Consider the following 26250-nt stretch of genomic DNA (forward strand, 5'->3'; position numbering starts at 1 on the left):
TGTGAATGCCACAAAGTCCATTTACAGTTGGATCTGTTGTGTTTTAGAACAATGCAATCCATTTAAACTTTCCACTCACCATGTTTTTTGATTAACACAATAAACGATTGAAATTATAATAACATATATAGAATTTGATTCAATTAAGAATTCTAAATTAGACTGCAGTAATACATGCTGGTGTGGTTGACTGATGTCAGATGTATACTATTTCCTGTCTTTCTAAGTAGATGTCAGACAGAGACAGACAGCAGTATACAGGCAGCTGTGGTGATGGTGATGTCACTGCTGAGGTGTTTGCTGCTGTTCTACTTCTCATTCAATGAATTGACCACAGCAGCAGGTAAGGCAAGCTGTTTCTTCCCACCAATCAAGGTTGATTCTGTGTTAAATCATGTTAAATCATTAAAGTGAAGGTTCTGAGTCCTGCAAATGTTTAATTTTGTGTATCCAACATATTGGAACTTTCTACACATGTCAAGTATACTATATGGATTTCTTTTTCTCTCAAACAACAACCATGTTAGCGGGGTCCTACGTCCTTTTATCCCTTGATCATTGCCCGCATTTTTGCATCTGTTGGCCTATTTCATGCATCTTTCTGTAAAAGGTCCCTCCAGAAGCCCTCACTAGGGAGGAAAAAATCCCTTATTCTCTCATTGCAGCTGTTTATTCCTTTGGACATTGTTCAGCTGCATTGGCTCTAGAAGCAATGAGGATATTATGGGGGAGAATAACTCCAACAGCTTTAGTGGCCACTTGAATGAATTTAACAGGACTGTCATCTCCCACAATGTTTCCTTAATAATAGAATGTGTTTCCTTCAGTGTGAAAAAAAGAGCCTTTCGCAATTGACTTTTCCCTCCCTTACTAGGTCTGACTTTGCTGATTGCTACTTCCCTGAGGAAAAATGTATTCACTATGACTGTGATATGTGGTTGATCCATCTAGCTAGACTACATTACCAAACGTTTGTGGACACCTGCTCGTCAAACATCTCGTTCCAAAATCATGGGCATTAATATGGAGTTGGTCCCCACTTTGCTTCTATAACAGCATCCACTTTTCTGGGTCGGCTTTCCAGCAATGTTGGAACATTGCTGTGGGGACTTGCTTCCATTCAGCCACAAGAGCATTAGTGAGGTCAGGCACTGATGTTGGGCGATTAGGCCTGGCTTGCAGTCGGCGTTTCAATTCATGTTCAATGGGGTTGAGGTCAGGGCTCTGTGCAGGCCAGTCGAGTTCTTCCACACCAATCTCAACAAACCATTTCTGTATGGAACTCGCTTTGTGCACGGGGGCATTGTCATGCTGAAAGTACAGAATCGTCTAGAAAATCATTGTATGCTCTAGCATTAAGATTTCCCTTCACTGGAACTAAGAGGCCTAGTCTGAACTATGATAAACAGCCCCAGATCATTATTCCTCCTCCACCAAACGTTATAGTATTCAGGCAGGTAGCATTCTCCTGGCATCTACCAAACCCAGATTAGTCCGTCAGACTGACAGATGGTGAAGCGTGATTTATCACTCCAGAGAACGTGTTTCCACTGCTCCAGAGTCCAATGGCGGCAAGCTTCACACCACTCCAGCCGACGCTTGGCATTGCGCTTAGTGATCTTAGGCTTGTGTGCGGCTGCTTGGCCATGGAAACCCATTTCATGAAGCTCCCGACGAACAGTTCTTGCGCTAACATTGCTTCCAGAGGCAGTTTAGAACTTGGTAGTGAGTGTTGCAACCGAGGACAGACAATTTTTACGCGCTTCAGCCCTCGACGGTCCCGTTCTGTGAGCTTGTGTGGCCTACCACCTCGCAGCTGAGCCGTTGTTGCGCTTAGACGTTTCCACTTCACAATAACAGCACTTACAGTTGACCAGGGCAGTTCTAGCAGGGCAGAAATTTGATGAACTGACTTGTTGGAAAGGTGGCATTCCATGACGGTGCCACGATGAAAGTCACTTGGTTCTTCAGTAAGGCTATACTACTGCCAATGTTTGTCTATGGAGATTGCATAGATTTGTGTTCAATTTTATACACCTGTCATTAACGGATGTGGCTGAAATAGCCGAATCGACTAATTTGAAGGGGTGTCCACATAATTTGGTATATATAGTGTATCTTAAGATGAACACTTAATTCGCTTTGAATAAGAGTGTCTGACTAAAATGTAAAATGTTATGCTCTTTTGTCTATTTGTATAATGTTCACATTTGATTGTATTTGCCTACCAAACAAATAGTTGAAACAGGCATGTTGACAATTCAGATGGGAGGTGACAAATAGATAGTTTAATAGGGGACAGTTGCCTTATGGCCTGTGTTAGGCCCTCATTCACTATGCATTTACACTGAATAAAAATATAAACGCAACATGTAAAGTGTTGGTCCCATGTCTCATGAGCTGAAATAAAAGATCCCAGAAAAATGTTGTGAACAAATTTGTTTACATCCCTATTAGTGAGCATTTCTCCTTTGCCAAGATAATCCATCCACCTGAGAGGTGTGGCATATCAAGAAGATGATTAAACAGCATGATCATTACACAGGTGCACCTTGTGCTGGGGACAATAAAAGGCCACTCTAAAATGTGCAGTGTTGTCACACCACACAATGCCACAGATGTCTCAAGTTTTGAGGGAGAGTGCAATTGGCATGCTGCCTGCAGGAAAGTCCACCAGAGCTGTTGTCAGAGAATGTAATGTATATTTCTATACCATAAGCCACCTCCAACGTCCTTTTAGGGAATTTGGAAGTAAGTCCAACCGGCCTCACAACCGCAGACAAGTGTATTGCGTCGTGTGGGCAAGCGGTTTGCTGAGTCAAAGTTGTGATCAGAGTTCCCAATGGTGGCGGTGGGGTTATGGTATGGGCAGTCATAAGCTGTGGACAATGAACGCAATTGCATTTTATCGATGGCAATTTGAATGCACAGAAATACTGTGAGGCCCTTTTATTTTGAAAGGTGTCTGTGACCAACAGATGCATCTGTATTCCCAGTCATGTGATATCCATAGATTATGGCCTAATGAGTGATAGGCAGTCTATAGACTTACATCATACTGCTGTGACAAGTGTTGTCATTGTACATTTCTCTCTTCCTACTCAGGAATCCAAAGATGACTTCAGCTACCAGCTTCCTGTTTTTTGTGATCCATTTAGCCTGTATCAGAGCTGGAAATTCCTCTGAGAGTAAGTTGTGCAATAATAATGGTTATAAAATGTTATATACAAAAATGTATTTATTATTTTCAGCTGATTGTTAACTTAGGGGTTTGGCAGAAATGTATATTATTTTGTACTAAAAGTTTAGTAAGATTGGTCACATTATCATAAAACTGACTACTATACCAGTAATTCTGTCTTGTATTATTGTCAATTTGTCTCTGAAATGATATTTTACTTACAGAATTTGTCAAACTGGAGTGTAATGAAGAGTACCATGGGGTTTATGGTCAGCAGTCATTGCTGCAGTGTAATGTCAAAGCTGTTGAGAACGTGACCATCTTGACCGTGACCTGGAAGAATGTGGAAGCTGATACTCTTTTGTTGGAATACCATCAAGATAAATGTCACCTAACTCCTGGGTTTAAATTTGCTGAGCCATCCTGGAACAAGAATAATATGAATGTGTCCTTGTTGTTGACAAATACCAAGATGTCCGACAAGGGGGTGTATACATGCATGGTGAGAGCAGACAGTGGTGATGATACAGCTACAACCAGCCTCAGTGTCACAGGTGAGTCCTGTACTGTCTACAGTTCAACCAAGTGTGATTATAAAAAGATAAGCACCTTTCAACACAGGTTCATGAAAGGAGAAAACTGAACATGTGAGATATTCAGCCACCCTTGGAGGTCAATAGAAGAATAGAATACAATACAACATTACATTAAACATTTTTTTAAGTGTGTCTCAGCCAGGCTGTTATGATGCCCACATGTTGAAATAAAGTTCTATTCAATTTCCTTTGTTATCGCACGCACGCACACACACATTTATGATACAGTTGATAAGGATGTTTATTCTGGAATTTGTTCAGGGGGAGTTCAGATCTATTTTTGTGTGTGTGCAGCAGGAGCCAGAGTTACTTTCTGTTTCAGAATGACAGCGTTCAAATGGCACAGACTAGTACCAGTGGGAATGTCCACAACTAGCCTCCATAATGTCATTCTACCCATGTCATGCAATCAGTGTTTACACAATAGGCCTAGTACTCACAGACTAAAATAGAACGTGTGTTAGAGATAGAAGAAAGGTATCCCAGTTTATTAAAATCACTCCTCCAGTAATCTCATTCCAAGTTCTAACCCTCGGATGGACGTTGAAAAGGTGTAAAGTCTGTCTTAACGATGTTTACCCATTGACGTTGTTAAGAACTGCACCCACATGTATGTAATATCATTTATCTTCCTCTCTCTCTCTCTCTCTCTTCCAGTTATGTACAAATCACCAACCAACCATGAGGCACCAGAAAGGGTTGATCTGGTGGTTTGACTAGTTTGACGCAAACTGCACAGGCAGTGCTGAACTTGTGGCCAAAAAGACAGACGACAAAGTGTTTAGCCTCTCCAGTAAACGAACAGTTCTGAAGGCTACATACAGTGGTTCCACAAACTACTCATGCACAGTGCACAACCCCAATGGAGTCCAGGGGGGGAAGGCATCACTTGAGATCCCGTTTGTATGTTCCACAGGTACGTTCTGCCATCGTGGTCGGTATACATGAATGATGTTTGTGATGTCATCCTTTGTAAAAGCAGGGCCAAATCCAAAACCTGCCAGTCTCCCTTATTCCCTCATCCTGACCCTGATAATTGTAAACAATTCAGCCTCAATCTAGTCTACATTTATTAGTATAGGCCTTTTTATGACGTCTTTATCATGTGCGAGCACAATAAAAGTCAGCCTTATCATGAGAGAACAACATGTCACTGAGGAGTGGAGTAGGTCAGGCCGAAGACTGAACATCTTCCTTGAAACTGGAAAAAGAAAATGAATGTCTTGGTTTTCGTAAGAAACATTCCATGCATGTTTCAACATGAATACAGAAGCTCTTCAATGTTTGCTTAACCCAGTCTACTTGTCATCTGATGAGCCTACAGGAAATTACTAGGTTAATAATGAAATAATGAAGGTGGAGTTGTAACTACCTGCACTAGTTGCAAATTAGAGCTCATAGTCTCCAATCTGTCTCTAATGCTCCCTCTTATCACGATTCAGTGCAGTCATCATAATACCTTCTTACCAGAACATTCTGTCTCTGCAGTTGTGTTTCTCATCTCTGGCAGCCATTTTGAATGTTTTTTTCTGACCTGCCTGGCTGGGAATTTCCAAATAAAAATGATCCATCTGATGCAAAAACGAATTGTTTTTAGCAATAGGAAGGAAATTAAGATTATATTTAGATTAGAAAAGAGCTCTAGTCTGTGTGTTTATTTTAAGATATCAAAATAATCAGAAAAATGACTCCGCTGGAAAATAAGTTGGAACAAGTGAAATGACCTGATACTGACTTTGACCAATCATAGCTAACCTTTTCCCCCGGATTTGATATTTTAGAAAAATATTGGAACTTCTATTTAGTAGAAATGACATTGAACTTTGGTTGACTGAATCCAGGTCTACTGGATTAGATTTGTAAAAATAATCAATCTGATTTTATCTGATTTTTTTTCTCAATTATGGACTTTGTGCATCTATACCTGGTCACAGATAGAGTAGCACCTCATGTATTTAATTCAAAAACACGTGAATTTCCTATTTCATTTGTAAATTGTTTCTTTTCCCCCCGCATTTGAAGGTTCAAAATATGATTTCGCTTCTGATTCCACCACCAAATGGCTAGCCCCAGTTGAGGTCATAGGATCTCTGATCATCGGACTCCTTGCTGCGCTGCTGTTATTTAAGAGGCGCTCCGCCCGACGTAAGTACATGAATTGTCATACTCATACATTACAGACTGATGACAGCTCTCTTAGACTGTGTGCTACGTGGGCCTGGCTGATATGTGTGATCTCTCTCTCTCTGTGTGTAACTCCTCCATGAACAGATATCATTGTATGAAGCTTTGTTGAGTATCATGGATCTCTGCTTGGCATGCTAGTTTGTGCTAAATGAACCTGTGCAGTGGGACTGGATGCTTTGGCAGTTGGCAGCCAGCCATTTTGGCTCTGAATGGGGATGCTTACCTTAAAGTTGCACTGCCAAGTACCTCAGTAGTCAAACAACCTAGTGAAAATACCCCAGGCTCAGCCAGTCGAACAACCTAGTGAAAATACCCCAGGCTCAGCCAGTCAAACAACCTAGTGAAAGTACCCCAGGCTCAGCCAGTCGTCAAGTACGGTAGATAAACATCAGACATCTTTACTATATGATCAGTGGCTTTCAGCCATGTGTGGTATAGGCTTATACTAACCATGAAAAACAGTGCATTTGATGCTCAATCCAAGTCAATATTAATGGATTAAGCATGAAATGCACTAGCAGGCTATTTATTGTTCATCAACATTGCATTTGGTTTACTTATTAGCTTTTTTATGTATACTGTATGTCACGTTCCTGACCTGTTTTCCCTTGTTTTTGTATTTGTTTAGTATGGTCAGGGCGTGAGTTGGGGTGGGCATTCTATGTTATGTGTTTCTATGTTTAGGTTCATTGCTATTAGCCTGATATGGTTCTCAATCAGGGGCAGGTGTTTTACGTTTCCTCTGATTGAGAACCATATTAAGGTAGGCTGTTCACACTGTTTGTTTGTGGGTGATTGTCTTCCGTGTCAGTGTTTGTACCACACGGGACTGTTTTGTTTGTTTAGTCTGTACCTGTTCGTGCGTTCTTCGTTATATGTAAGTTCACATGTTCAGGTCTGTTGACGTCGTTTGTTGTTTTGTAGTTTGTTAAGAGTTTTCCGTCTTCGTCTTCATTTAATAAATCAAACATGTATTCTCCACAAGCTGCGTTTTGGTCCGATCCATGCTCCTCAGACGAGGAGGAGAACAATCGTTACACTGTACAAAAGTATAAACGCAACATGCAACAATTTCAACAATCTTACTGAGTTACAGTTCATATAAGGAAAATCAGTCAACTGAAATAAATAAATTAGGCCCTAATCTATGTATTTCACTTGACTGGGCAGGGGTGCAGCAATGGGTGAGCCTGGGAGGGCATGGGCCCACCCACTTGGGAGCCAGGACCAGCTTATCAGAATTAGTTTTTCCCCACCAAAGGGCTTTATTACAGACAGAAATACTCTTCAGTTTCATCAGCTGTCTGGTTGGTCGTTCTCAGATGATCCTGCAGGGGAAGAAGCCGGAGGTGGAGGTCCTGGGCTGGCGTGGTTAGATGTGGTCTGCGGTTGTGAGGCCGGTTGGACGTACTGCCAAATTCTCTAAAACAACGTTGGAGGCGGGTTATGGTAGAGAAGTGAACATTAAATTCTCTGGCAACAGCTCTAATGGAAATTCCTGCAGTCAACATGCCAAATGCACATTCACTCAAAACTAGAGACATCTATGGCATTGTGATGTGTGACAAAACTGCGCATTTTAGACTGGCCTTTTATTGTCCCCAGCACAAGATGCACCTGTGTATTGATGATGTTGTTTAATCAGCTTCGTGATATGCCACACTTCTCAGGTGGATGGATTATTTTTGCAAAGGAGAAATGCTCACTAACAGGGATGTAAACTAATTGGTCAACAAGATGAGAGAAATAAGCTTTTTGTGCGTATGGAACATTTCTGGGATCTTTTTTTTCAGCTCATGAAACATGGGTCCAACACTTTACATGTTGCGTTCATATTTTTGTTCAGTATAGTTTGTTTTAAGATTTATTGTAATAGTAGGTTTTGTGTAATTTTTTCACAGGCACTCGAAGGCAGTCCACCTTGCCATTAATGAGTATTTCCTTCAATATTCAGTATTTATTAAAACATTTGATTTTAATTTGTCACTTTGGGTTTATGGTTTCCCATCTTTCCTACACAGTTCACAGAATACACTGTACAAGCAATACATATACTTTATAATGACCAGCATCATATTTGAAAAATTTGATCAAAATTATAACTCAACAAATGATTACAACAACACTCCATAATGCATTCACAGAGCCTGAGTGCCAGTCTGTTTGGTCTATCATGTCAAATCCTTGTCACTCATTGTCATGCCTAACATCTTGTTGTGACAATGAGCTATGGAGTTGGCAAGAGTAGTTTAAACAGATATTTGACCAGGCTAGCATTCACATGCATTTGGTTTGTGAAACTAGCCACTCAGCTTTGGACAGTAAAACTGTGAAACTGTGGCCACTCACCCGGAACACATGTCTGTCTGTTCTCAACCTTCCATATCACATCCTCTATCAGTTCCTGTTTACTGTTGCTTCAGAAGGAGATACTTTGTTTACATTGGTCCCTTATGTCTTATATCTGTTCTATCATGCCAGGGCAGGAATGGGGGCCTCAAGGGGCAAAAATGGGCCTGGTTTCTTGTCCCAGTCCGTCCCTGTATCTGTCCCTGTGTAATATCTGACATGCTGTACACACAGTATCGGTCTTAGCTTTCCTATTAAACATGATTGAATGTAGGTCAAAGGGAAGTGTTTCATCCGTCACAAGTGGAGTATAAAATGGAGTCCGGATGATTACTAATTGTTTACCAAACCAGTTGGCGACAATTTTGCATTGTTCCAACGGGGAAATCTTAAGAATTGACTCACCCCTGTTCTAATTTCGTTTGTTAACTGCATGGCTGTGTTGAAGGGAGATTATGTATTTGGGTCATACTATTATGTAATGCTGGGTGAAATATGGGCCTTTCTGCACTGAGGGAAGACTTGCTATCTTGCAAGTCTCTTGACTAACTTTTCTTTTTCTGCCCGACTCTTAATTTCACTGAACTTTGAAGGAGACAATGTTCCTCTGGAGATTTAAATGTTAGATGACATTCCTCCACAATATGTCACAGATCAGCTTCTGACTTGTCCTTGTTGGTTATCGGTCACAGTGGCCACCCAACAGACAGGCAGCACGATGATGAGGCAGAAGGAAAAGTTATCCTCACTGTATGTTGTATCTACATCTAACATGTCTATATCTCTATTGTACATCTATAATGAATATATCTATCTAAAACATATTGTATCTACATCTACTGTATTTATAATAGCTCTCTTTCTATTCAGCATCATAGCTTCTTAGGGGACATGTTTTTTTAAATGATTGATTGTCCTGTAGTTAACCTTGTGGTTATCTTGAAGTTTACATGCTGCTCATGCTCCTTGTAATGATTAGTGAAATGTCTCTCCTGTTTTTACTTTTTATTATTGTGTAACATTATGATCTTTCTCTCTCTGTGTCTTTCTGTCTCTCTTTCTCTCTCTTTCTTTCTCTCTCTCTCTTTCTCTCTTTCTCTCTCTCTCACCTTCTCTGTCTGTCTGTCGGTTCTCTTTTTCTTTCACTCTTTCACTTTCTTTCTCTTTCACTCTCACTGTCTTTCACTCTCTCTCTGTCTCCCTCTCTCCCTCTGTCCAGGTCTAAACAGTGACACTCCACCGGACCACCGTAACAGTCTCTAGTAAATGATTCGTTAACTGGCAGTCTCTGGAAGGGACTGTTTCCTTGACGATCAATAAGGGGCTTGTCACCATCACTATCTTTTGATGGACTGTTTCCTGTTAAGTGTCCGATGACAGTCACTTTGCCACTCAGGTCATTCTGATTGAGGCATTTGTTTCTTCATAATCTACTGATGATGKCAGCCTTTAAGGTCTGTGGTTGATTACAAATGATATGTAACTGCCCTATATATCAATGTTTCTATAMAGGGTTGCCATGGTGTCATWATGCTCTAGATTCTACCACTGCAGAACATTGGTATACTGTAATACCAGGTAATCTAATCAATGTACACACTATAAGGTGCATGGTTTAACATTCCACSTTTCCTATACTGTAGATTCTACCATAGTGGTTGTTATTACTATACTGTAACACCAGACCATCTAATCAMTATAAGTTTACACACTGTTSTATACTAAGGTTGTGCRAACATTCAATTTGAACACAGCMCTTTTCTGAAAACATGTAGTAAAACTGGTTTCCCTTCTGAAAGAGGGTTTCGCAAGACTGTACAACAACCACTSTTGTAACCAAAAGCCAGCCTGTTGCTCCTACCACAGAGGATTTTGTTTGTGGCCTTCCTCGTTCCCCTTTCTTCTTGTCTTGCGCTATCTGCTGGTGGAAAATGCAGGTCTATATTTATATNCCTACCACAGAGGATTTTGTTTGTGGCCTTCCTCGTTCCCCTTTCTTCTTGTCTTGCGCTATCTGCTGGTGGAAAATGCAGGTCTATATTTATATCTTGCCCAGGGCTCGCCTCCATGAAGGCAGTGCAATGGAACGCAACTGTAAACCTGGAAAACAAGAGTCAATTACTAATCTGAGAGAATTGGTATCAGTTTCAAGTTTACCTGGTGTTTGTTTATGATACTTTTGAAAATGCCACAATTGTTTTATGTTATGAAAGAGGCTGCTATTGTCTTAATATTGTACTTATATAATGACTGTTTCAGTTCCCATGATGTTTTACTGCTACCATGTTTACTGCTGTCATATCGACTGAGAAATCTGTTGTTGTATTGTGACAGCTTGAGGTGAATGGCGTCCACAACAAAACTCCACCTCCCATAATTCCTGCCAAATCGTGTATCAGTTCCTTCTTACTTCAGTACATGATTTGCAGTTGGCACTATATATACAGATAGAAATAGAATAATCATTCTATGCCAGCCTGCTTGGGACTAGTCAGAGCTCTTCCAAAGAAGCTTGGGCTTTTGGCTTAGATCTACTATGGTGGTTTGAGATGTTAATGTGTAAAGCTTTGTTTATTTCGCAGTTCAACAAAATGTGTTATTTCTTCTCTGTATGAAGTGATACAAATCAAGTGATTTGTTGGAGGGAAAAAAAGCAACTTCCTGTTTTCTGCACATAGATATGCCTGCATGAGGCCTACAGTCCATAACTTGGGTGACTGGAGTCTCTGACAATGTTATGGGCTTTCCTCTGACACCGCCTATTATATAGGTCCTGGATGGCCGGAAGCTTGGCCCCAGTGATGTACTGGACAGTTCACACTACCCTCTGTAGCGCCTTACGGTCAGATGCCGAGCAGTTGCCATACCAGGCGGTGATGCAACCGGTCAGGATGCTCTCGATGGGGCAGCTGTAGAACCTTTTGAGGATCTGGGGACCCATACCAAATCTTTTCAGTCTCCTGAAATTGTCTTATTGGACAAGTTCAGGTGGTCCTTCCACATTTTGGCCAATCTGCTATCATTTTGTTCCTTGTGAATACAACCCTGGTTTGATGGAATCCAAGTCAGAGATGCGACACTGAACAGAAGACAACATGTCCGTTAGAGCAGGGTTCCCCAACTGGCGGTCCACGGGCCGGTGGTTTTATTTTGCCCCCCAAGTTTTCTGACCCCCCAAAAATATATATAAACTTTTGTTTTTTTTGAATTTTCATTGTTGAACATAAAACACCAGGACTTTAAAAACACCAGGAAATCAGCACCAAAGGATTTTAATTTTGTAAATATGTTCCCAAGTATTCCCACACATAGAGAGAGATGTGATCATATACAGTGGGGCAAAAAAGTATTTAGTCAGCCACCAATTGTGCAAGTTCTCCCACTTAAAAAGATGAGAGAGGCCTGTAATTTTCATCATAGGTACACTTCAACTATGACAGATAAAATGAGAAAAAAAAATCCAGAAAATCACATTGTAGGATTTTTTATGAATTGATTTGCAAATTATGGTGGAAAATAAGTATTTGGTCACCTACAAACAAGCAAGATTTCTGGCTCTCACAGACCTGTAAATTCTTCTTTAAGAGGCTCCTCTGTCCTCCACTCGATACCTGTATTAATGGCACCTGTTTGAACTTGTTATCAGTATAAAAGACACCTGTCCACAACCTCAAACAGTCACACTCCAAACTCCACTATGGCCAAGACCAAAGAGCTGTCAAAGGACACCATAACTTTGATATAACTTTGATATGCTTTAACATGCCTCTAGTTATGTGAATGCAACAGCGGCGAGCACCTTAGAGATCCTTTTTATGTCTCAAGGTTTTACTGCTAACCTACAAAGCATTACATGGGCTTGCTCATACCTATCTTTCCGGTTTGGTCCTGCCGTACATACCTAAACATACGCTACGGTCACAAGATGCAGGCCTCCTTACTGTCCCTAGAATTTTTATGGGATGGTCTGCCTACCCATGTGAGAGACGCAGACTCGGTCTCAACCTTTAAGTCTTTATTAAAGACTCATCTCTTCAGTAGGTCCTATGATGGAGTGTAGTCTGGCCCAGGAGTGTGAAGGTTAACGGAAAGGCACTGGAGCAACGAACTGCCCTTGCTGTCTCTGCCTGGCCGGTTCCCCTCTCTCCACTGGGATTCTCTGCCTTTAACCCTATTACAGGGGCTGAGTCACTGGCTTACTGGCTGCCTCTTTCATGCCGTCCCTAGGAGGGGTGCGTCACTTGATGGGGTTGAGTCACTGACGTGATCTTCCTGTCCGGGTTGCCCCCCCCCCCCCTGGGTTGTGCCGTGGCGGAGATCTTTGTGGGCTATACTCGGCCTTGTCTCAGGATGGTAAGTTGGTGGTTGAAGGTATCCCTCTATTGGTGTGGGTGCTGTGCTTTGGCAAAGGGGGTGGGGTTATATCCTGCCTGTTTGGCCCTGTCCGGGGGTATCATCCCGACCCCTCCTGTCTCAGCCTTCAGGATTTATGCTGCAGTAGTTTATGTGTCGAGGGCTAGGGTCAGTCTGTTTATATCTGAGTACTTCTCCTGTCTTATCCAGTGTCCTGTGTGAATTTAAGCATCTCTCTCTCTCTCTCTCTCTCTCTCTCTCTCTCTCTCTCTCTCTCTCTCTCTCTCTCTCTCTCTCTCTCTCCTCTCTCTCTCTCTCTTTGGGGTTTCAGGCTGGGTTTCTATATAACACTTTGTGACATCAACTGATGTAAGAAGGGCTATATAAATATCTCTCTCTCTCTCTCTCTCTCGGAGGACCTCGGACCATGCCTCAGGACATCCTGGCCTGATGACTCCTTGCTTTCTCCAGTCCACCTGGCTGTGCTGCTGCTCCAGCTCTCTGCCTGAAAACTCGCTAGAGACAGCAGGAGCGGTAGAGATACTCTGAATGATCGGCTATGAAAAGCCAACTGACATTTACTACTGAGGTGCTGACCTTTTGCACCCTCGACAACCACTGTGAATATTATTATTTGCTGGTCATCTATGAACATTTGAACATCTTGGCCATGTTCTGTTATAATCTCCACCCGGCACAGCCAAAAGAGGACTGGCCACCCCTCATAGCCTGGTTCCTCTCTAGGTTTCTTCCTAGGTTCTGGCCATCCTAGGGAGTTTTTCCTAGCCACCGTGCTTCTACACCTGCGTTGCTTGCTGTTTGGGGTTTCAGGCTGGGTTTCTGTACAGCACTTTGAGATATCAGCTGATGTAAGAAGGGCTATATAAATACATTTGATTTGATTTGATTTGAAGTCAATTCAGTCGTATCAGAAGAATATGCCGCTCTGAAGCTTCTTATCAGAAACAGATCACGGGGGGTGCAATTGGGTAAAACCCAAAGGGGGTGCAATTGGGTAAAACATGCCAATGATAGTTTTGAAGGACTAACACAGTTGGAAAGCCTTCAACCAAAAGTTAAAGAAAAGCAGAACATGTCCCCTCATGCTTCACCCAATACTCACCATTGAGGAAGGAAGGACATTACCATGAAGTACTGGTACATTATTGATACTGACCCACAATTGAAACCCATTTTTAAATATCTCCCACATTAGGTCTTTAAAAGACCCCCAAACGTGAGAGACATTGCGGTTAAATCGGATTATCCAAAAGAGAAAAGAGAAACTTTCTTGGACAAGGTTCAAGAGCGTAATCACAAATGTTGCCAATGTGCTCAATGCAGCTTCACGTACAAATGCAACTCATTAACCCCGCAGGACAAAGATGTATTATTAAAGGCCTGATTACCTGCATGTCCAGCAATGCTATTTACATGTTGAAATGTCCTTGTGGTCTGTCTAGGGAAAGCCCGTAGAAGCCTTAAAACCCATAGAAAGCTTAAAACACGGATCAGTGAGTACCACAGCAATATACGGACATGAGACAAAAAATCTGGTTGCTGTTCATTTTGTACAAGCGTAACAGTATAGCTTCCGTCACTCTCCTCGCCCCTACCTGGGCTCGAACCAGGGACCCGCTGCCCACATCGACAACAGCCACCCTCGAAGCATTGTTACCCATCGCTCCACAAAAGCCACAGCCTTTGCAGAGCAAGGGGAACAACTACTTCAAGGTCTCAGAGCGAGTGACGTCACCAATTGAAACACTATTAGCGCGCACCCCGCAACCTAGCTAGCCATTTCACATCGGTTACACAAGCTGGACATCCTATTAGTTCTCTGAGATACATTGGAATAGAAATTATCAAGATGTCACGCAGGGGAGGGGACATTGAGAGGAAACTTCTTCAAAGGGAATCTTTCTGAATCCCCAGGCCCAAAACGCTGTCTCCTCTTGGCATTAAGTTAACGAGCAGTTTGACTTGATACCGTTTTTATAGTTTCAAAATGTCCAAATTGTATTTTTTAAATTCTAATTTATTATTGTATGTGTATGTATATTACTGTAAATATTGATCACATTCCTTGTGTATGATCATATATTTCGTTACATTAAATGCTAATACTGTGAAACTAGGTTATACATTTTTACCTCCTGTTTCAGGAAGTGATGTCACTGAGTACTGCCCCTATATATAGGACCCCCCCCTCCCACCCCCACCTGGGATATGGATGCCTGATGAAAACCTAAGGGTCGAAACGTTGTTATAAATATACACCGCCTGGGAGCATGAGCAGCAGTGTCCGGCATTTTCCTTTCTGTTTTCCATGAGTTTCAAATAAGCAACCATAGCCTGCTGGTCGTGGATAAAAAACAGTTAAGAAATACTGTTCTTTAGTGGTTATTTTTGGTACAATTGTGTGTGCGATAGTTATCTTGTATGAGTGCCAAAGCGCACTGATCGGATTTTCCCCATCGTTGATATTTCTCTACAGCTTCCATGTCCCTCAGCTACTGCGGAAACGCTGACCCCCTTTCATCCAGCCGTCAAGAAGCCGTGCCCATCTCCCGATCCCCTCTATGATGGTCAGCATCATCACCAGCGTCTCCACCACCCTGCTGTGTGCTGTCCTTTTCTAATCTGGGGAATCCTGATTGTGCTACTACTAAAGAGATGGTGCTCTCGGCACAGAAACTGGGATGCTTTGGTTCAATATGTATCAGGACTCTTAACACTACAGGCATGTGGTTCATGTTTGTTCAGTAGCATTATCAGCTCTTGTGTTCCTTTTGGTTTTGCGTTTAAAAAAAAGATGGACAAAGTGGATGCCATGAGACCTGAGACCTGTCCTGTCTGCAGCTCTAAATAATCCACATACACCCTACAGGTTACTTGCCTGGCTACCCAAACTCCTTGCTCCAGCCAAACGCTACACCACGCCCACTGACGTTAGTTTCTTCTCCGCAATGAATCTGGATCTGAGTAACCCCCCGATGAATTCTAGAATGGAAATCCATTCTAGACCATCTGATAGGTCCTACAAACCGATGGGTTGGGCCAGAGCCAGAACAGGTGAGTAAAGCACCGTTTTGAAGATTCATCATTGGCTTTGATACTCTGATTGGTTAGAGATGATCCTATCGCTGATGAATTTGTTTTGTACAACACCTCTCATTTTGATGTCATCACAAATGACTTCAATGATGGCAGTCTCAGACTGAATTATGTAGCGAATGATACAACAGCGGAATAATTCAGTTTGAGTTGTCAGGCAAACAGGTTACATATTTCGAGGGAGAAAACCCCCCAAAAGTTTATGTAGGGTTATGTAACTAAGCTTAATAACCTTATATGAATACAAACTTCTGGGGAATGGTATACAACCTTTGTCTTTCTGCCTGTTTTGTTCTAGCTTGACACTAGATGGCAGTCTCTCCTCAATAACTGAGTGAACTGGCAGCCAGAGCGTTGCTGGCTTCAATATCCCATGAGCTACTTTCCACTGTTGTGCTCTTTAGCAAGGCATTTTTACCCTAGATCTCCGGAGGCTGCCCCCAGCCTGTGATGTGTGTGTTGTTGTCTGTCAAGTTTGGTAATGTAACAGCAAAAAGATAAATAAAGGTAGCATTGAAAAGTGAAAATGATCCAGTGGTCATAAGGTGATATTACAGGAAATGGTACCCTGATGAAAGACAGAATGAGTTCAATTTGAATCATTTCCCCAGACAAAGTGCAGTACTTTAATAGGCTACTACAATACACCCATTGACGCTATGATAAGATGATTACACATATCTCAAAAATAGAATTCAATTAAGGATTGTTGTTTAGATTGTGTATAATGTTCAATACTGATGGTTGAGGAGGGAGTGGTGGTTGAGAAGGGGCTTTGATGACATTGACGCCACTTCCTCTGTCTTTAAAAGTCAGGCCGACAGAGACGGCAGTAACCAGGGCTTAAGTGATGGAGATGTTACTGCACTGGTGTCTGCTGTTGATCGGTTTCTCTCTCAGCACATCAACCACAGCAGCAGGTAATAAGACAAACTTATTTTTTCTCCCAACATTGAATGTAGAGTCACCAGTTTGGGCTCTGTTAAGCCTTTTTGCACCAGGAGCAAAGTTTGCACCTGTTTTTTCAGATGGGTATTAAACATTTTAAGACTAAAATGACACGGTAGTGTATAGTGCCCTACATGAAAACAAATGTATGTAGAAAAAATACAATTTGAGGCTTGTTTTTGGTGTTTAACCCTTTCTGGGTGGAAAACGGTTTCAGCCTTTGAAGTTCCACTATGATGTTTTTTTTGTAGAAACATGTTTATCTATTACACAAATTCCCCGAATCATGGTTTATCTTTTCATTCACCTCTTTTCTATAGAAGCCATTCTCTGGGTGAAGACAGGGGAGAAGTTTACCATGAAGTGCTCCACCACTCTAAAAGACCAGGACGGAATAAACCTGTATGTTGGGCTGGACAGGGACATGGAGGTGTTGTATTACTACCAGCGTAGCTCCAAGCTGAGCCCCAGGGACGGCTACTGGGACAGAGTGAAGACTGAGGGACCTGTGGACCAACTGACCATCACCATCAGTAACCTGACCATAGAGGACACGGAGTCTACTGGTGTATTTACACAAAATTCAATGAAACCACGTATGAAAATGATATCAACCAAGGAAGAGGCTCCACTCTGGTCGTGGTGAATGGTAGGTATGTGTTTACACTGTAGTGGGGCGGCAGCGTAGCCTAGTTGATAGAGAATTGGACTAGTAACTGAAAGGTTGCAAGTTCAATCCCCGAGCTGACAAGGTACAAATCTGTCGTCTACCCCTGAATAAGGCGCGTATTAACCCACTGTTCTTAGGCTGTCATTGAATTTTTTTTTTTTTTTTTAACTGACTTGCCTAAATAAATAAACTCTAGATGTGATGTGTTTTACTCTTATCATGAACGTTCAATTTCACATGTAGAAAAAATGTGTGTAATCTAGAATCCAGACTAGTGTTTCTCAATCTGTGGTTAATGGACTGGCAGCGGTCACTGAGGTGTTTCAGACCAATTTAGTCAACTCTCGAGTGTTAGTTTCAATATAAACAACCATAGCCTGCTGGTCCCGATACAAACAAGTTGARAAACACTGTTCTTCAGTGGCTTTTCTTTGATACAAYTCTGTCTCTGAYAGTTATTTTGTGTGAGKGCYGCAGSATACTGATTAGATTTTCCCATTTGGTGATGTCTTCCATAGACGATGTCCTACAGCTGCCATGTCCTACAGTTACTGCAGTAACGCTGACCCCCTTTCACCCAGCCAATGAGAAGCCGTGCCCATCTGGCGTGGTAAACGTCATCATCATTAGCATCTTGACCATCCTGCTGTGTGTCATCTTCCTCATCTGGGTCGCTCCACGGGTAAGTGTGCTGAAGGTTGCCTTGGTGATGGGGCAATCACGTGTATCTGTCAAAACGTTGTCCTTTATCAAAAAGTTGTCCTCGTCCTGCTAAACATGTTGAGAGCATAATACTAGTGTGTAGATTTATATTTTGTTCTAAACTGTCAAAACACAATGTCCTTTCAATGCCAGTCATGCCAGGGCAATTCAATGCCAGGGCAATTCAGATGCATCATTTTTTGATCAATGTCCAAGAATAATTAAAAAGTGGTTGAATAAGACAATATGATTGCTTGTAGCGCATAATATATGAATGAAGCAACATTTCTGTTTCACAGGTGAAGAGGTGCCGTAACCAGGGAGGATCCACACCCCAGGTCTTTCCGAGTCTGTCTATGAAGACATGGCCAGGAATCACACTTGTCCACCTGACACACAGGTAGAATCGTACCCCTATTCGGTGTCTACCAAAGGAGGTAGTAGGACCACTGAGTAGCTTCTTCAAATGCTTTTTCTGAGTATTGCTTCTTTACTTTTCAGAATTGAAAAGCCTGTTCTGCTGTATTTCACAGTTCTATCCTCAATGCAAGTGTTAGTGGTAAATTGTTTGTGTGTGTGTGTGCACGTATGTGTCGCACCATACCATGCTTATGTGTGTGAATAAAAAGTATTCGCATTACAACAGAAGACCAGCGGGAAGAAGGGAATAGCCAATGTTATATTCCAGGGCTATTCAACTATATTCTTACGAGGGCCAGATGTAAAAAAGTTCATTTCAGGGGGAGCGGACATTTTCCACATGCAATGCACACACACAAATAAAAGAAAAGGCTCAACGCTCGCTCACCATTTTACTTTATTTTTTATTTATCTCAATAAATAAGACAATAACTACAGTGCTTTTCATTTTGGCACTGAACGTCAGATTTTGGCGCAGATCTTTTATGAATGTTGATATTTTATGAAGAATTGTTCAAAGGGCCCGTCTAAATTAATAAAGGGCCTGATCTGGCCCGCGGGCCGCCAGTTGAATATCCCTGTTTTAGTCCATAAGGAGTAAAGTTGATAGCAATGGAGGCCTACCTATACCTTTTTTACAATACATCAGGTCATAAGTATTACATTGGTTTTAGTTTGAAACAGTGCTGTAGGCTGTGGTGATAATGTTTTTAGGTCATTGGACCACTCAGGAAGCTGTTCCTGTGCATGGGGTCTGCCACAAAGTCAAAAGAGCTTCAACGTTAAAATGAGAACAGTTTGTTAAGACCTTTATTATATTTTATCATAGGTACAAATATTTTAGCTGCCTAAACTTGATCAGGTACATCAGGATACAAGCCTACGAGTCAGTTTCAACTTCCTAAAAATAATTTCCACTTTGAATACCAGTGAATGTGTAAAATATGTTTTGGCGTGAGAAACATATTCACACCGTTTATTGCTTTTAATCAAAATATTGATACATAATTAATAGTCATGTGATATTCAACTTGTGTATTCATGTTTATGTTGTTTTTGTATACAGTTGAAGTCGGAAGTCGGAAGTTTACATACACTTATGCTGGATTGATTAAAACTCATTTTTCAACCACTCCACAAATTTCTTGTTAACAAACGATAGTTTTGGGAAGTCGGTTAGGACATCTACTTTGTGCATGACACAATTAATTTTTCCAACAATTGTTTACAGACAGATTATTTCACTTATAATCCACTGTATCACAATTCCAGTGGGTCAGAAGTTTACATACACTTCCGACTTCAACTGTATACAAATACAACATAAACATGAATACACAAGTTGAATATCACATGACTATTAATTATGTATCAATATTTAAACAGCTTTAAACAGCTTGGAAAATTCCAGAAAATGTCATGGCTTTAGAAGCTTCTGATAGGCTAATTGACATCATTTGAGTCAATTGGAGGTGTACTTGTGGATGTATTTCAAGGCCTACCTTCAAACTCAGTGACTCTTTGCTTGACATCATGGGAAAATCAAAAGAAATCAGCCAAGACCTCAGAAAACAAATTGGAGACATCCACAAGTCTGGTTCATCCTTGGGAGCAATTTACAAACACCTGAAGGTACCAGGTTCATCTGTACAAACAATAGTACGCAAGTATAAACACCATGGGACCACGCAGCCGTCATACCACTCAGGAAGGAGATGCGTTCTGTCTCCTAGAGATGAATGTACTTTGGTGCGAAAAGTGCAAATCAATCCCAGAACAACAGCAAAGGACCCTGTGAAGATGCTGGAGGAAACAGGTACACAAGTATCTATATCCACAGTAAAATGAGTCCTATATCAGCATAACCTGAAATGCCGCTCAGCAAGGAAGAAGCCACTGCTCCAAAAACGCCATAAAAAAAGCCAGACTACAGTTTGCAACTGCACATGGGGACAAAGATCGTACTTTTTTGAGAAATGTCCTCTGGTCTGATGAAACAAAAATAGAATTGTTAGGCCATAATGACCATTGTTATGTTTGGAGGAAAAAGGGGGAGGCTTGCAAGCCGAAGATCACCATCCCAACCGTGAAGCATGGGGGTGGCAGCATCATGTTTGTGGGGGTGCTTTGCTGCAGGAGGGACTGGTGCACTTCACAAAATAGATGGCATCATGAGGTAGGATAATTATGTGGATATATTGAAGCAACATCTCAAGACATCAGTCAGGAAGTTAAAGCTTGGTCGCAAATGAGTCTTCCAAATGGACAATGACCCCAAGCATACTTCCAAAGTTGTGGCAAAATGGCTTAAGGACAACAAAGTCAAGGTATTGGAGTGGCCATCACAAAACCCTGACCTCAATCCTATAGAAAATGTGTGGGCAGAGCTGAAAAAGCGTGTGCGAGCAAGGAGGCCTACAAACCTGACTCAGTTACACCAGCTCTGTCAGGAGAAATGGGCCAAAATTCACCCAACTTAATTGTGGGAAGCTTGTGGAAGGCAACCTGAAAAGTTTGACCCAAGTTAAACAATTTAAAGGCATTGCTACCAAATACTAATTGAGTGTATGTAAACTTCTGACCCACTGGGAATGTGATGAAAGAAATAAAAGCTGAAATAAATCATTCTCTCTACTATTATTCTGACATTTCACATTCTTAAAATAAAGTGGTGATCCTAACTGACCTAAGACAGGGACATTTTTACGACGATTAAATGTCAGGAATTGTGAAAAACTGAGTTTAAATGAATTTGGCTAAGGTGTATGTAAACTTCCGACATCAACTGTATGTGTATGTGGTACGCATTGGGGATGTTCAGCTATATTTCTTACAGTATATTGTATATTTGGAAAGCTTCTATCTAAATAAATCAAAGACAAGTTCAGACAGGAAACCAGAGTATTTGTATCAGCTGATCTTGAACCAATTAGATTCACTCTACCGTAATATGGCGGTCTATTTCATCAACCAGGTAATACACACTCATTCCATGATGGCTGCTGCGTGCAAGCTATGCACTGGTGTTCTTGGTGACATGCTATGCTGTAACATGCAGTACTCGCCCTGCATGTCTACTTTCCGACCACCCACCCCAGACTCCACCTGTTTGGGCACTGCTTTTGTTTCAGTCAGGGAGATCAGTATAGCATACCTTGTTCACTGTTTATTATTATTATGGCATCATTATGCATGCTCTGACAGTGAGCTACCCAGAAGGAGCAAAGCCTAACGCCAAGAGTAACGTTTTGAATGTATTTGAGTATTTTCTAATAAATGTCCAATTTATATGTCAATATACATGAGCAGCATCATTAAGTTGTTTTTTCGACATACTGTATTCTACAATCATATCCAAATTCATAACCATAAGTCAAGTACTCTATTAATGTCACACTGACACATATCCTGTAAGCCAGACCTCCGTGTGCTGCTGGTGACAGTGGCTTCTGATGTGGTGGCAGCAGACACATGAGAAACAATACCCAACACCTCAGGGGAACATAAATGCTTCTCTTTTACACGCCCATCATTTTCAGAAACCAGTGGGTGAATAACTCAACGACCAACCACAGAGAGCATACCCTGCATGGCATATGAATATGGAGTGCAGGCTGTATCCCCACTCTCACACACTCTACTAGTTATTTACTTTGGAGAGACATGTTGAGCGAGAAGTGTGTCTTAAAAGTCAAACTTCTTCTGAACGTATAAATCTTATTCTTAGTCAGAATTCTTAAGACCGAGGTGGTTTTGTGTATTCTACAATGGGTTGGTCAAAACAAGCATTGTGATTGGTTGAGACGCACTCTAAGCCATACAGAGAACCAGTTAAACACGGGTAGACCTATGACGCACAAATGAGCATCTTGTTTTCTGTTCCATCTGAGAAATCGCTGTCCATTCAGCCCAGCCAGCCAATTCATTAGCTGGATCAGCACTGTACAAAGCATCTAGACATTACTTCCCCTTGCTTATAGCCTAACGTCTGGTTTGCAACAACAGGGGTTTGTACAAACGTTGTTCTGTCTCTCGAAATGTGCAAAATTGTTTCAATATTGAAATTGGATCCCCACTGTCCTATTTGATTTTATTTATTAGGATCCCCATTAGCCGACGGCAATGGCGCCAGCTACTTTAACTGGGGTCCGACCTTACAGACAAAAGACTTTACAATTTACCTTTCAAAACATTAACATGTAGTGTGTGTGTGCATCTATCAGTTACACATACATGTCAGTACATAAACACAACAAGTAGGTCACATGGGGGAGAGGCATTGTGCTGTGAGGTGTTGCTTTATTTGTTTTCTTAAACCAGGTTTGCTGTTCACTTGCGCTATATAAGATGGAAGGGAGTTCCATGCACTCATGGCTCTGTATAATACTGTATGCTTCCCTTTTCTGGACCTGGGGACTGTGAAAAGACCCCTGGTGACATGTCTGTTGGGGTGTGTGTTGTGTGTTAGTTATGTAAGTTGACTATGCAAACTATTTGGAATTTCCAACACGTTGTTTCTTCTAAAAACAAGAAGTGATGCAGTCAGTGTTTCCTCAACTCTTAGCCAAGAGAGACTGGCATGCATAGTATTAATATTAGCTCTCTAATTCCAATGGAGAGCCAAACCTGCCGCTCTGTTCTGGGCCAGCTGCATCTTAACTCGGTCTTTCTTTGCAGCACTTAACCATATAACTGGACAATAATCAAGATAAGATAAAACTAGAGCCTGCAGGACTTGTTCTGTGGAGTGTGGTGTCAAAAAAGTAGAGCATCTCTTTATTACAGACAGACCTCTCCCCATCTTTTCAACCTATGAATCTACACTGAACAAAAATATAAACGCAACATGTAAAGTGTTGGTCCCATGTTTCATGAGCTGAAATAAAAGATCACAGAAATGTTCCATATGCCCCAAAAATGTTTTGCACAAATTTGTTTATATTGCTGCTAGTGAGCATTTCTCCTTTACCAAGATAATCCATCCACATGACAGTTGTGGCATATCAAGAAGCTAATTAAACAGCATGATCATTACACAGGTGCACCTTCTGCTGGGAACAATAAAAGGCCACTCTAAAATGTGCAGTTTTGTCACACAACACAATGCCAAGTTCTCTCAAGTTTTGAGGGATTGTGCAATTGGAATGCTGACTGCAGGAATGACCACCAGAGCTGTTGCCAGATAATTTTATAAACATTTCTCTACCATAAGCCACCTCCAACATTGTTTTAGAGAATTTGGCAGTTCGTTCAACCGGCTTCACAACCGCAGACCACCTGTATGGCGTCGTATGGGCGAGCGGTTTGCTGATGTCAACGTTGTGAACAGAGTCTCCCATGGTGGCGGTGGGGTTATGGTATGGGCAGGCATAAGCTAAGGACAACACACACAAGTGCATTTTATCGATCGCAATTTAAATGCACAGAGATACCGTTAGGAGATCTTGAGGCCCATTGTCATTCCATTAATCCGTCACCATCACCCCATGTTTCAGCATGATAATGCACGGCCCCATGTTTTAAGGATCTGTACACAATTCCTGGATGCTGAAAATGTCCCAGTTCTTCCATGGCCTGCATACTCAGACATGTCACCCACTGAGCATGTTTGGGATGCTCTGGATCGACAGATATGACAGCATGATCCAATTCACACCAATATCCAGCAACCTCGCACAGCCATTAAAGAGGAGCGGGAATAACATTCCACCAGCCACAAACCTCTACCTTTTTATTTTATGGTTTCTGTGACCAACAGATGCATATCTATATTCCCATTCCTGCGAAATCCATAGATTAGTGCCCAATTAATTTATTTCAATTGACTGAATTCCTTATATGAATTGTAACTCAGTAAAATCATTGAAATTGTAGCATGTTGCATTTATTTCTGACCACCCATTCCAAAACTGTCTGCAACTATTTGTTAAGGGTTTCAGTGACCTCATTAGCTGTGTTGAATCATCAGCATACATGGACACACATGCTTTGTTTAAAAATAGAAAAGAGTAGAGGGCCTAAATAACTACCCTGCGGTACACCACAATTTGACATTCGAGAAGCGTTCATGAAAGAAAACCTATTAGATCGATAGCTCTGAATCCACAATATGTTTCAAAAGCCATAACGCAAGTTTTCCCTATACAGCATGTTATGGTCAATACTATCAAAGGCTGCGTGGATTTCTAACAGCACAGTTCCCACAATCATCTTAATATCAATTTATTTCAACCTCTCATTTGTATCAGCGCAGTACATGTTGAGTACCCTTTCCTATAAGCATGCTGAGAGTCTGGGATCACTGGTAGGTTGGCCATCCGGAGCTTCACCTCTGTCCATCAGGGCATCGAGGACAGTGGCCTTGGACTCAAACAAAGAACTGTCGAACCCAAGGAGGTTGAAGCTCTTCACCCCCTCTTTAAGCTTCGTTTAAGCGTCGTTCTGATCGTGACGTCATGTAAAGTTTCTCACAGCACGCGCGTCTCTTTGTGTGGATGGCTGAGCTTCTGCAGATGTCTCTATCTCATGCCTTCCCTTGACCGCTAAAAACTTTTCTGTGGGTGCGTGCATTTGTTACGTCTGCCAATCCGGACTCGCGCTTCAAAGTGCTGAGGATTCATGTGAGGATTTTTGTATGCGATTGCAAGGTCTTGGCTCTACTTTTTCGATTGAAAGTGCATGTATTTGTTCAAGACAGTCATCTCAAAACAGTACTTGGAAACATCTGCAGGAAGGAACTATCTACTAGGTAAGTGCTAACTTTGTGACTGACGTTACTTCTGCTTTGCTAGCGAGTCAATTCAATCCGTATCGTGGAAATTCAGCATGACAGCAATCACATCAAGCAGCTGAAATGTCAGCAAACTATGTGCATTTTCATTTGTTTTACCTTAGTTTCTATTGCCAATTATTTGGATATATCCATTGTAATAATATGCATGGCAGGTGGAGGTAACAAACAACAAAACATGTTGCATCGGTCGGATAGGCACACAGCGAGGCTTATATTAACCGCCGCTGTACCAAACCAAATGCTAGGCTAGGGCCCCTATGATGCTTCCTATCAAAGTTAGACAGTTATGGTCTGTCCTGGGCATCGATCTCATTGGCCCTCTTGAGAAGAGAACAGCGTCTGGTAAACAGTACGCCCTATCCAAGACTGACCTCTTCAGCAAATGGGTAATTGCTGAACCCTTGGAGGGCAAATCAGGAACTGAGATCGCTTCAAAAGTCATCAACAAACTTCTTGATTTTGGACTTGTCAACCGCATCATCACTGACCAGGGAGGGGAGTTTGCAAATGATAAATGTAGTCTTAATGTCACTGATGTCAAACATGGGCCATGAAAAGTCTAACACTTTCGAATCATAACCATGCAAGTGCTATGTTTGTCACTTTTTATTTTTCAGGTCAACAGATCCATATATAGACACAAGGTTTTCCCAGCTAGAAGCAGAAACAGAGCTAGCAGCCGAAATTGAGACCAAGGATGTGAGTATACAAATGTAGTAGAAGTGTAGTAAATAATGTAATGTCTAACGCAAACATCTCCCCTCATACACCATGTATTAACAGTGTAACAATTTCTCTCAATAGGTGAAAACCAGTGGTGGGCCGTCAGGGCCAGCAAGGCCTTCTCCTTACACAGGAGCCAGCTAGCAGGCGTAGTCTTTTGATTGGATTACCAATATTGAGAAGCAGGTCCTATGGGCAGGTCTATGCAGAT

General features: G+C 41.7%; 1 long non-coding RNA gene across 1 annotated transcript; it reads left to right on the forward strand.

The window, feature by feature from the left end:
* The first annotated feature begins 254 nt into the window (after positions 1-254).
* LOC139022719 (uncharacterized) lies at positions 255-18855 on the forward strand. The gene is made up of 4 exons (XR_011473756.1): positions 255-343; positions 17052-17380; positions 17920-18083; positions 18403-18855. It is a non-coding gene; the product is annotated as an uncharacterized lncRNA (long non-coding RNA).
* Positions 18856-26250: the final 7395 nt, after the last annotated feature.

Source organism: Salvelinus sp. IW2-2015, linkage group LG21 (assembly GCF_002910315.2).
Source record: "Salvelinus sp. IW2-2015 linkage group LG21, ASM291031v2, whole genome shotgun sequence".
Classification (NCBI taxonomy): Eukaryota; Metazoa; Chordata; class Actinopteri; order Salmoniformes; family Salmonidae; genus Salvelinus; species Salvelinus sp. IW2-2015.